Below are 12735 nucleotides of genomic sequence, written 5' to 3' on the forward strand. Positions count from 1 at the left end.
ATACAAGACTCAAAATGAAACATATCCTCAAATGAATAGTGATAATTATTTATTGAATTATATCGAGTCTTCTTTATGTCGATCACATATATTGTTGTGATATACATGTATATCATTTATCATTGATATGATATATTGTGAGGGATGAATGTGTATGGTTAAGATATAATGTGCATCACAGCCTGTAAGGTCATACAAGGAAATGCATTAATCATGATTTGAATGTGTAAATATGCATGTATACAAGATCAATAAATCTTTAGTACATGTAAACTGAAGTATTAATTGTTTTTGAATTTGTTTTAATATGTGTATATATATAATGTTTGATATGACCAATCCCATCTTTGTTTTGTCAGTCCAATCAAAATGAGTTCAAATTAAAGTCAGGCGTGACTGATAACATACTCAAACATTATCTAATTGTACATGTATTTAAATTTTCATATTTGAAAGGGACAGAGAGACATAATATGAGTAGCCTTTGTTGAGGTTAACATGGTGTTTTACTGACCTGGTGGAATCAAATAATAAGCAAGGGCATCATTTGATATGTTTGTTAATTGGAAAAATATGGCCCAGAAGAAATGGAAGTCTCCTATATATTACTTTCCTTCTTGAAACCAAAATATGAGGAACTAAAGTGATGTTGAACACTTTAAAGACCCACCTTTCTGAAACAAAAATTAAAAGTTTCTTATAGGATAATTATAACATAATAAGATTTATATCGATGACCGAAGATGAACTTACGACACCAAACAAATGCGAAATTCTCTGTATAATCTTTGTTAATAATGAAGATTCTGTGCCGTCTGGCACAGTGATAGTCAACTAGCACTCTGTAATTAGGATGAAGGCGTAAAACATAAGACGACCCGCGTTATGAAAATTAACATTTAATTTACTATAATCAAATTGTTCAGAATATGACGATAAGTGTTTAACTGTAAGTTAATAACTTTTGTAACTCTACAAAATTATCAATCTCGTTTTAAAATCCCATTTTGAAAATAAAAAGTCGTTTCGGAAAGTCACCACTGCAGTCCATCTGCGGTGAAGTATGTAATCATAATCACAGTTGATCCCCCCATATTATGCAGAATGCAATATAGCAGAGCAGTTACTGCACCTTGAGATGTCCTACTTGTACTTATAAGCTTGAGAGAAAATAATGTAAATCTCAACAACAGATGTTTTAAAACATTATTCAGCATTTTTATGAAATCGATCTTGAGAGTATCTAACAACCTTAAGTTCAATGACTCTTACATACCTACATTTACTGGAGAAATAATACAAATTTAAGTACATTTATGCTGAATGACTGCCTTAAATTTCCATGGGACAATTTTTTTTTAAATCAGATAATTTCACATGTGTACTATACTAGTCCGCTAAACCTGTCTATATTAATAAGCTAGCTATTTTTTTTTTTTTTTTTTAAATTTTTTTTTTTGACCTATATATGTGTAATGCAAAAAACTTGTCTGATTTTGGTTTTCGTCCAAGTATAATTCATACTGGCAACATATACTCTGGAAAATATGGTAATAATATAGGCAGGTATAGCATATAAGTACTTTACTTTATCCAATTACCCCAATTGAGGTTTAATTCCATGTGAGGTTTAATATTTGAGAAAACATTTAGGTTTGATGATATTACTAGAAATATTCTTAATGGTAAATATTATGTGCTATATATATATTTGTGAATGATATCCGTGCAGATCCATGTAAATGAGAAATAATATGGATTTACTCTATAAATCCAAACCTAACCCAGAAACTGATAGCATACTGTTAGGAAATCAGTTACATTTAATTTGGATACAAGGAGCTCCATTGGTGTATCTTTTAAATAACCTTTCTTTGCAAAGTTAAGAGTAAAAATTTATCAGCAAATAAAATCCAATTTACAAATACATTTTTGCTACTTTTAGTGAATGCAAATACACAAACAATGATATTATATCAATACAATCTACTAAGTTTCCTTTGATGTAGATTGACAATTTGCTGGTCTAGCACACTGGGCCACATCAAATGTTACAAGTTTGTAATACGTCTGGCCCAGTCTTACAGTACAAAGACGATATAGTGACCTGCCTTATCATGAGCGTAATGTACTTTTCAGTGATCGACCCACTGGTTTCTCACCACATCAAACCATGGCCATCTACAAGAAAACACAACTCGTTAAGTAATGGCCAGGTCCGATAATTAATACAATGCACTTTGTTTTGAGTCCAATGTTCTTTGATTTTGTGAACTTTTAAGTTGAAATGAGAATTGTATATCTCCTGAATGCACAATCCCTGTCATTAGAGTTTTTGTTTTTTGCAAGTTAATTGCATTGAATGCATGAAACATGCTTTAAACTGTGCCTTTGATAGCTGTACAACTTTGCTAATATAAAGAAAACTGTAGTAGACAAAATGATGCGAGCAATTTCATCTCATTACTCTATATAACTGTTGTAGTAAAAGGTCAAATCTGTTAACCAAAGAGAGTATTATGCAGTATTGCTTTCATGCCCTATAATGCTATATCATTATAAACTTTCTGTGTAAGCTCTACATTTTGTACTTCACACACCCATTATTATTTAAGTTTTGAATTGAAGCTTTATCATGCATGTTCAATGGGACTAATTCACGTTCCACATGATAACCTGTAACATTTGTGTGGGACTACTATCTCCAGTGGTGATTGAATGTACCTCTTTGTAATCTTCCAGCTGAAATGGCGTTTGCGCAGGATATCATCTTTTGACGTCATTCAATCGCCAATAGTTCCACACAAACGTAATCGGGTATCACACGTAGAATGTGAATTAGTCCCATTAACTGAGTGAAAAGTTACAGTTGAAATTCTGATGTAACCTTCATTAATACCTGGTATAAGGAAGTAAAGAGGGGCTACTGTAACTGCATTTGAGGGAAGAACCATGCAACCAAATAATGGTATAAAATATTAAACATTCAAATATAAATTTGTGTGAGAAAATAACAATATAGATTGAAAACAGAAAATGAAGTATCTCTCACATAGAGTGTGGTATGTTGTGATTAGCAAATAGGCTAAAACCCAAGGTGACCAGCTGAAGTCTAGATCATCTAATGAAGGTCATACAAAATCTAGCTTTTGTAGTCATCTGACCAGCTTATTGGGTAATGAAGTTACAAATACAAATGTATGTAAAGAAAACTAAAATTGCTCAACATTCAAATATCACTTATGTGGCTGATTAGCATTAAAACAGACTTATATGTAAATGTCTTATAAAATGTGTTGCTTGTCCTTAATACCGAGCAGGTCATTGTGTTTATATAAGCTCTGAGGATATAAGCTCTGAGGATTGTCCAACAACAGCTGCTGGGCTTTGTATTTTATATACACATTTTAAGGGCAATGCACATTTTCTTTATAAAAAAAAGTTGATGAAAAATAGTTCATGATAACACAAAAACCAAGTAAGCTGTCTTATAACTAATTTACAGGTGTTAATTCCTTAAAAACATAATTTATCTACCCTAAAGGTGATCACAAATTGCATTCTTGGTGATACCTCAATCAGCAAGTTATTTTCAGTTCATATGATGCTCTTTATAAAAAGTTGAAATATTTGCCAATACATGTATATAATTATACCCCAAAACTTTAATCTAGGCAATGTCTACAAATCCTGAATTCCAAGTGCTGCCTTTCTCAGGCAAGATATCTTAAACATTGCAAATACAAAATTTGAACAAAACTTTTGTTTTTTATTAGTTCAACGTCCTATCTACTGTCATTGTCATTTAAATATGTGCCACATTTATTGGTGGAGGAAAGGCAAAGTACCCAGAGAAAAACCACCAACAGTACCTGCCAACTGTCCCACATGGGATTTTAACTGGCAACCTAGAGGTAGAGGGCATATAGTTAATAGGTAGGGACGTAACATTTACTTAGACTTCATTTCCCATGCACATCTCCTTGATTTTGTTCAGCATCATATTGTGATTTTCACCATTTAAGGTAGCTCCATACTTTTGGGAAAACCCATGTCATTTTTTTCTAACAGGTCTTATTTTCTTGCATTTTTCATGTAGATTTCAATTCTGTAAAGATAAATGGGTGTTCTCGAACTACTTTTTGAGAAATTTAAGCTTGAAATATACCATCAATGCAAATTTGTTGGCCGAAAATAGAAAAATTCATAAAATTATGTTTTCTGTAATATAAGGGTGAATGTTGTCTCGATCCTGTTGATTTTTTGTCCTAAATTTCTAACGATAGAACAATATACAAAACTATTTTATTTTTACAAATGCTAACTAATTTTTGTTATTTCCCAGGACCGTTTCTAAACGTAATTATCATGTTTTGCCATATTTTCGCCCGTAAAAAATCAATGAATAGGCCAAAAAGGAAATGAAAACCCATGTCAATTTCACAATATTTGTATATGATATGCCCAAGGTAATATGTTTTTCAAATATCATATAAAAACACGGGGTCCTCGATCAAAATTTCACAATTTTGTAAGCTTGAAGTTTGTAACTCGCAACCCTACCCCCATTTCATCCAGTGCTAAGATGGGTTATATTTGACTATTTTTTGAAAATCATGCCGCAAAAAACATTCCACATCAGTTCATACGTTTTTGTGATATTATATCTGGTTTATGTCTGTTTGTTTTTATGATTTTCTCCAAATTGTGTGTTTAAAGGAAATCCTTATGCGATTTTTTTAGAATTCCGGAATTTCGGTCCGGCCGGGTCCCCTCTTATGATTTAAAGCGACGAACGGCACTTCCGGTGTTTAAAAATCCATTCCCATTTACGACAGGGACCGCAAAAACCACAGAGATAGCATATAATTTTCACTTCTCTGCTTTTATTTGATTTATTTAATGATTTTAAACATTCATTATTATATGTAGACAATTTTCACCTATTGAAGAAATATCCAAGTGTGATGTCGTGGCGTATCGGAAACCATTCTGGAATTCAAAACAACCTCCGCAACTTCCGGTATAGCGTCATATGAATTGGCGCGATTTTCAAAAGTATGGACCTACCTTAACTTTCAGATTTAAGCCTTAGTTGACCTGATAAGATTTCTCCACATTTCAATGGCTGCATCAAGTCCACATTTCCACATTTTCCAATATAAAGACCTCTCCACATTGCCATGGTTGTTCTTGTCCATCAATCCATAGTTCCTCTGATATCCATTTTTTGTGCATTGTCTGAAACACAACAATTAAACTATATGAAAATTATCCTATCATTCTAAATTACATAAAAATACCGAATCCAATTTTATATGAATGCAACAAAAGTAACTTGTTATAGACCAATCACATCCATAACATGTTGGTATTCAAAAAGTAGTAAGTATAAGGCCTATTAAATTTTGATTATACTCATATCTTGTCATTTTGCTTGGGTATAACAGATTCCTTACTCGAAAGTCAATGAAAACTTACATTTGTGGCGATGTAGATTCCATACTCTTCAGAAACGTTATGAACTTTGATATCTTCAATTTGCAAAAATTCTCAATGTACCATATATTATTTAACAAAATACTATGATTTAATATTTCAAGTTTAGGTTATGTAATGTATCATCATCAAAATTTTCCGACAAATAAAATTATAACCATTATATTTATGATGACTTTTTGATGCTGTGAAACAGCTTTCTTAGGTACGCTTGGCGAGCCTGTGCACATCAAAACAATGAAACCATGCACTCCGCGATGAAAATTATAAGTTGTTTTGTTCATTTCACGTAATACTTGATGGTATGAAAAAATAAAACCCCAATATTTAAAACCAGACATTGAATTTGTACATACATATACACCATGAATGGAGTGTTTTAAGTGTTCAGTTGGGACTCTATGATATCTGTATTACTCTGAGATCAGGCCTCGATTACTAAAAAACAAACTTAAGTCAAAAACTGACTTAAGTCAAACAATTTAACATAAGTTATATAAGGAGAAAAACTTAAGTTTTGACTTAAGTCTGCACTTTTGTTTCGAGAAATCGGAGCCAGAAGTCTGCAAAAGAAAGTTCTTATAACGCTTATAAAGTTTTTTTTGTGTTGGTTGCATTGAGAACTTTATCTGATGATATTATTGCGCAGTAAAAGTTAATAGTTTTGAGTACGTGTTTTCTCCCTTGATCTGTCACTGGGAGTTGTGTCTTTTTGTTTATCGACAACTGCGTTATATTGAAAAGGGAAAAGTACAAAATTTATCAACATAATCTTACAAAATATAATGATCATACAGATCTGTACCAGCAACTTAAAGTGACAAATGAACTTATATTGCCGTGTAATATTCGGTTGCCTTACGAAGACTTGCTAAAGTCTGATGCATTGCATGAAGTTTTCTTGACGTTAGCGTTCTTATGAATTCAAAAGAAATTTGAGTGTTATAAGTAACCAAATAATGTACCTTTTACTTGGCAAAAGTATATGGCCATGTTTTATTATAAGTCAAAAGTCGGCAAAGCAAAACTCACCATAAAATGTTCTACACGATAATATCTCACCTACCAGTTATACTGTTGGGCTTACGAAGACTTGCTAAAGTCCGATAAATTACAAAAAGTTTTCTTGATGTTATAATTAATGGCAAGCGTTCTTGTGAATTTAAATGAAATCCAAGTGATATACGTAATGAAATAATGTACCTTTTATTTGGCTAAAGTATCTTGCCGTAATTTATTAGTCAAAAGTCGTCAAAGCAACACATGTTAGTTTTCTAAAAGGGAAACCAAATTGGTTTCATTGGTGTTGAAATTGTTATTTCAGAAATAATTTAGATATAAAATTTATTACATTTATTTCAGGAAAATGAGTTATTCAACTTATTGTTCTTGAAAAACTTTAAATATCATAAAATAAAAACGGTATACCGTAAATATATGTTGTTAAAACTCCGAAATTCAACACTGCGCACTTAGTATACTAAATTCAATAATTAAAGGGACAATTCAGTCTAAGAGAACATTAAAATTTGTACATATATCGGAAAAAAACTAGTTCTAATGGAAATTAGATCAGTCGGTTTTACTGTGATATGCATGAAAAGCCCATGATGGTGACATGTGTGTGAAATGTTCAAACTCGCTCGCTGTCCGCCATTGCACACTGTGGTCAAACTTCTTGTATGCCGAACCCTGTCCCTTGCTCGTAGAGTAATGCAATTTTTGTCTAGAACTGCTCAAATCGCTCTGACGGTAGTGTGTTTACCTTGTTAGGTGAATTGTCTTGCCTAAAAATCATTTTATCACCTTGGTTATGAAGTTCATTTGTTTAACGTGCGTGACTTTTGCTCGGGTATGGGTACAGCGTACATATTGTACCTGCTTAATTGTATTGATCAACGATTTGATATTTGAACGATATTAATTAAAATACTTAAAAATGTCAGGAATTTGTCAATGTTTTACGTTATATATTTCATAAGAAATGTAGAACAATACATTTATGCTATATTTGGCTTCTTGGTTATGTAAAAGAATTAGCCTGAGTGAATTGTCTCTTTAAATGAAAAACCAATTCTTTTGTTTGAGGCCTTCATTCACAGCATCTATGAGTGGCCTTGGCACTTTGATAATATTAGATAGGCCTTATGAATAACATGACATCATCTATGATCTTCATACAGTAATCCAACAGTCTCTCTCTACTACAGGTATATAAACAGGAGACCAGGTAAACAATGCGACCTGTATACAGATCAGGTGTCCATTCATAAATGTAGTTTTACCTGGTAGGAATGTAAGTCATTAGTCGCATTTCACACACTACAACTTACACAACACAAATTTATTTATAAACCAACACGCTCCAGGATCTACACAACACAAATATGTTTATAAACCAACACGCTCGACGACCTACACAACACAAATATATTTATATATTTCCATTCTACTTTCAGTTTCCCGTTTAATCTATGTTAAACCAGATGGGCAATATCTGGCTATGAACTCCAATCTGGTCAAGCGTATGAATATTTGACGTTTCCGCCGCGTCACTGACAATGTATACACTGTATACTTACGCCTATACATAACGGTCAGATATTTTTAAAAGTGGTTTTGAAGTTGTGCGGTCTATGCAATCTAATGGTATTATCGTGTTGACAAAATAGCATGTATTAAAAAATATTATCTCATAATTTTCATTTGTTCGCTTGTTTCAAACCGTTTTGTGTTGAACTATATTCAGAAGATGATGCTATGGCTGTTCCGTTTATTGAACTTGGTGACGTCAACACTAGCACAAGCGGGAAATTCAAAAGATATACATGTATAGTTTTGAATTTGAATGATCGGAATGGAAATATAAGTAATAAACTGTTACCAGATTGGACATACAGTTGATATGAAGCCCATCCGTCCGAAAGATAAATATTCATGGTGCCCTAACGGGCGCCATTCTATTTATCTTCCTTCCGGATGGGCTTCATATCAACTGTATGTCCAATCTGGTAACAGTTTATTACTTAAATACCGACACGCTCGACATGACCTACACAACACAAATATATTTATATATCGACACATTTCATGATCTACACAACACAAATATACTTATAACCGACACGATCCATGATCTGCACAACACAAATATGTTTATAAACCAACACCCTCGACAACCTACACAACACAAATATATTTATATACCGACACACTCCATGATCTACACAACACAAATATTTTTATATACCGACACACTCCATGATCTACACAACACAAATATATTTATATATCGACACACTCCTTGATCTACACAACACAAATTTATTTATAAACCGACACACTCCTTGATCTACACAACACAAATTTATTTATAAACCGACACACTCCATGAACTACACAACACAAATATGTTTATAAACTAACACGCTCGACGACCTTGTTGTGTATTTGTAATTATTGTATTCCGGATTTATAGTCCTTTACGGTCTGAATACTAGTCGCACCAAAAATTGTAACTCTCCTATGTGAAGGTAATAAAATTAGTTCTGCATTGAACGGTACACAACAGACCTACACAACACAAATATGTTTATAAACCAACACGCTACATGATCTACACAACACAAGTATATTTAAATACCGACACAGTCCATGATCTACACAACACAAATATATTTATAAACCGACACACTCCATGATCTACACATCACAAATCTATTTATATACCGACACACTCCATGACCTATACAACACAAATATACTTATAAACTCTCGGACACGCTCCATGACCTACACAACACAAATATATTTATATACCGACATGCTGCATGACCTGTACAACACAAATATATTTATGAACCGACACGCTCCATGACCTATACAACACAAATATATTTATAAACTGACTCGCCCCATGACCTACACAACACAAATATATCTAGAAACTGACACCAAATCGGCCATCTAAAGTGATGCTATCAAAAAGAAGACAGCAAGATATTTCACATTAACAATATTGTTTATTTTATTTTTTGGGTGACATGTGATTACATCACAACAAAAATCTTTTGATGTATATATGTATCTAATTAAGTTAATTAACAAGGTATCAATCAAACATTTTTAGTTGCATTATCTTAAAAACCTAGTTAATGGGAATAAAATTTTGAACTCATCATAAGAGTAACCGACCATTAATTACAGCACAGTTATTACTGCTGTAATTATAACAGTATATACCATAAGCTATGTCATACATACAATGGTTTTGAGGAACATGTAATTTTATTTCAAATTTAAAGGTAGGTATCGCCCAACCAAATAAATAGTTTTTGTAAAATCCGATAAACGGAAGAAAAATTGAAAAAAACATATTGAAAATATCTCAATTTAATTTCTTTATGCGTTTGAGATTAAACAAATGTGTCTTGAATACAAAATTGAAGGAAATCCTTGATTTATTACGGTGTCCGTCAGACAAAATAGTATGCAAATGAATTCGAAGCTGCGATGGATTGTGTTGTCGAAGTTTCGCGCATGCGCATTGTTACGCACTAAAAGTAAACAAAATGGCTGAACGAAAGTGTGTGAGATACGTACAAAACAAAATATCTGAATCGGCAACAAAGTGGTTGAAATTTAATGGGATCGGTAGCACCCTAGGATATCTACAGCGAATTAAATTCAGAGATGGCATGTAGCAATAGAAAAAACAGAAGCCACATCTCAAGCGGAACTTGTTGGGACTCGTGTAACGGCATTGCACGTGTTGAGTTAAATTGAGTTTAATTTCAACACATATAACGTTATATGCCAGCGCACATACAGCCGCAGACTAACTACACGTATGTTTGGTTTACTAAGCTAGCGAGCGTATTTAAGTAACATGAAGTGTTTTAGATGATATAATATGAATAAACAGTCCATCATACTTCGATTTGTTGTTGTTTTTTTTAACTAAACATGCCGTGGCAAGCTGTCACTGCCATCTGACTTGCTGTGGCCTTGTTTTGGAAAAAAATACGTCATGTTCTATGTAAAGCATGACTTCGCTCTATTTTTAGAGGAGTACTTTCCTGGTCAGGCTAGGCAACTGACCATCCATATTGTTCGCTGTATGCATTGAAAATGATCTGAAGATCATATCTATGTAAAGGATAAATTTCAATTTCGTAGTCTTTATATTTCATTGGGCGAAACCTACCTTTAAACTTTATTTTAACTAAAATTTAAGAAAGATCAGTTTGTACATTGTTTTAGAAGTAATCTTATTCCATTTACCGGTAAATCTGGTTCTTTTTGTGATGATAATATTTTAGTGGTTAACTTAGTGCCAAACATTAAGCAGGAGTACAAGTAGGAGTGTAACAATATATCGGAATATCGATTTATTGTGATTGTATGCCACAATCTCAACTCAATCATGCAATTGATGGCAATTTCAAAAGTCAATAACAATCGCGGATAGTACGCCAAACTATTGATAGTTTCAATTGTCAGATATATTTCTGTAACGGGACTAAATCATGTGCTCACAGAGGATTAATAAACAGACTAACAGTCACGATAATTAAAATGTCACTTTTTCCACGCTATTCAATCAAAATGCAAACACCGACAATGTTTTCAATCACGATCTCCATTGCGTTTGAGTTTGTACCGAGGCTAGCAGGTAATGGGAAGTAACTCTAAACCAATACTGCACTAGATATACCTCACGGCGGCCAATTCTTCGACAGGATTTTAATTTAATTCAGAATGCAATACTATCGAAATACTACTGCAATTGTATTCTGCAATAGTTACCAGTAAACTATCACAGATAGCAATTGTAGTGCAATAGTTAAAATTGTAGGAAATTATATATATAGTCACCCAATTACACCTAAGATCTCTAGAAAAGGTGTTGGATTTCTCAATTCACTGTGAGAAAAGATAAAATCTGATGATTTAATGTTAACTTTGCACATTTTTCTATTATTTTTTAAAGCCACGTTGGCTATTTTACATCAAATGCTTACAACAGGAAAAATCCATGGGTTACTTCCCTTCCTCCATGAAAGAAGTGACATTGATCTGGAATTTTAGAATTGGGATACTTTAAATAAAGTTTGAAACACATATTCTATATAAATCAGCATGACCACTGTTAAATTGGCTAAAAAGGTTGGTATGTTTACAAAAAGTGGTTGTACATAGATTTTCATTGCAGAATAAATTTTGCTGTTGATAAAATCCATTGAGATGTGTATATAAAGTGTAGTGTAATTTTTAGTGACATTATCCTAAAGGTCAATGATAGGACACACTTAAGGTATCTACAGATACAGCTTAGAATGGGACATTCTAATATGAATGCCTAAGAGAACCAGAATGGATTTCATATTTATACTGTTATTTTTTTCTATTTTTGTGTATAATTACAATTTGTTGTAGATTGATTTACATTCCATCAACAGCTACTGGATACTGTCAGTTCAGAATATTCCAGGTCTTGGTGGGGAAGAAAATCCGAGTACTCCCAAGAGTATCGGACTCTTAAATGACCCACAAATGACCATCAACCAAGAGGGCTAATAATGGTGGTAGGATGTTGGACACCACAAAACCACAGTGGCCCTCTGTCAATAATTGTTTTTCATGAAAAGGCCCAACTTTCTTAGACGATTCTTTCATCGACCAGATTCAAAGAGCCCTAACATTGAGATTAGATAGCTGCATGGTTTCCAAAATTACATTGAAACAGATGTCTTATTGCACACAGGTCTATACTCAATCCTGGCAATTTCTTCAGATTCTTATTTTTTTGCAATTTAAGTTCCTCAATTCTACTAAATACAGTCTGGTGTATGTATATCAATATTGTCTAAAGAAAAGATAATATTTTATGTGATGATAACCAAAATGTCTGAAACAGAGAACTCATAAACACACATCAGATTGACTTTTCAGATTAAAGATCAGACACCGAATATCTTCGATCATTCCATAAAGTCGTTGAACCAAATTTGAATGATTTGGTGATGTATATACCAATCCCTAATATCCATGGTTAGTGTCACCTCTATCTGGTAAATGGCCCTGGGTCAGGTGATCTACCTGTAAACAGATATACTCAGGGTAATGTGTGAGAGATCGGTCACACTCATGATGGACTCGCTGACATAACCTACCCAAAACCACCAAATACCTATATTATAGATGTGCATATATACCCTAGATGGTATTACGTCT

The 12735-nt window shown here is 33.0% G+C and overlaps 1 protein-coding gene across 1 annotated transcript in view; it reads right to left on the minus strand.

Moving 5' to 3' along the window:
- Nucleotides 1-12735, minus strand: part of LOC138327950 (arginyl-tRNA--protein transferase 1-like) — a 183117-nt gene that overhangs the window by 29221 nt on the left and 141161 nt on the right. Inside the window, exon 5 of the mRNA XM_069274455.1 lies at nucleotides 5071-5241. The gene's annotated coding sequence lies outside the window, so the exon portion shown is untranslated. The remainder of the gene's footprint in view (nucleotides 1-5070; nucleotides 5242-12735) is intronic.

The sequence above is a fragment of the Argopecten irradians genome, chromosome 1 (genome assembly GCF_041381155.1).
Source record: "Argopecten irradians isolate NY chromosome 1, Ai_NY, whole genome shotgun sequence".
In the NCBI taxonomy this organism is placed as follows: domain Eukaryota; kingdom Metazoa; phylum Mollusca; class Bivalvia; order Pectinida; family Pectinidae; genus Argopecten; species Argopecten irradians.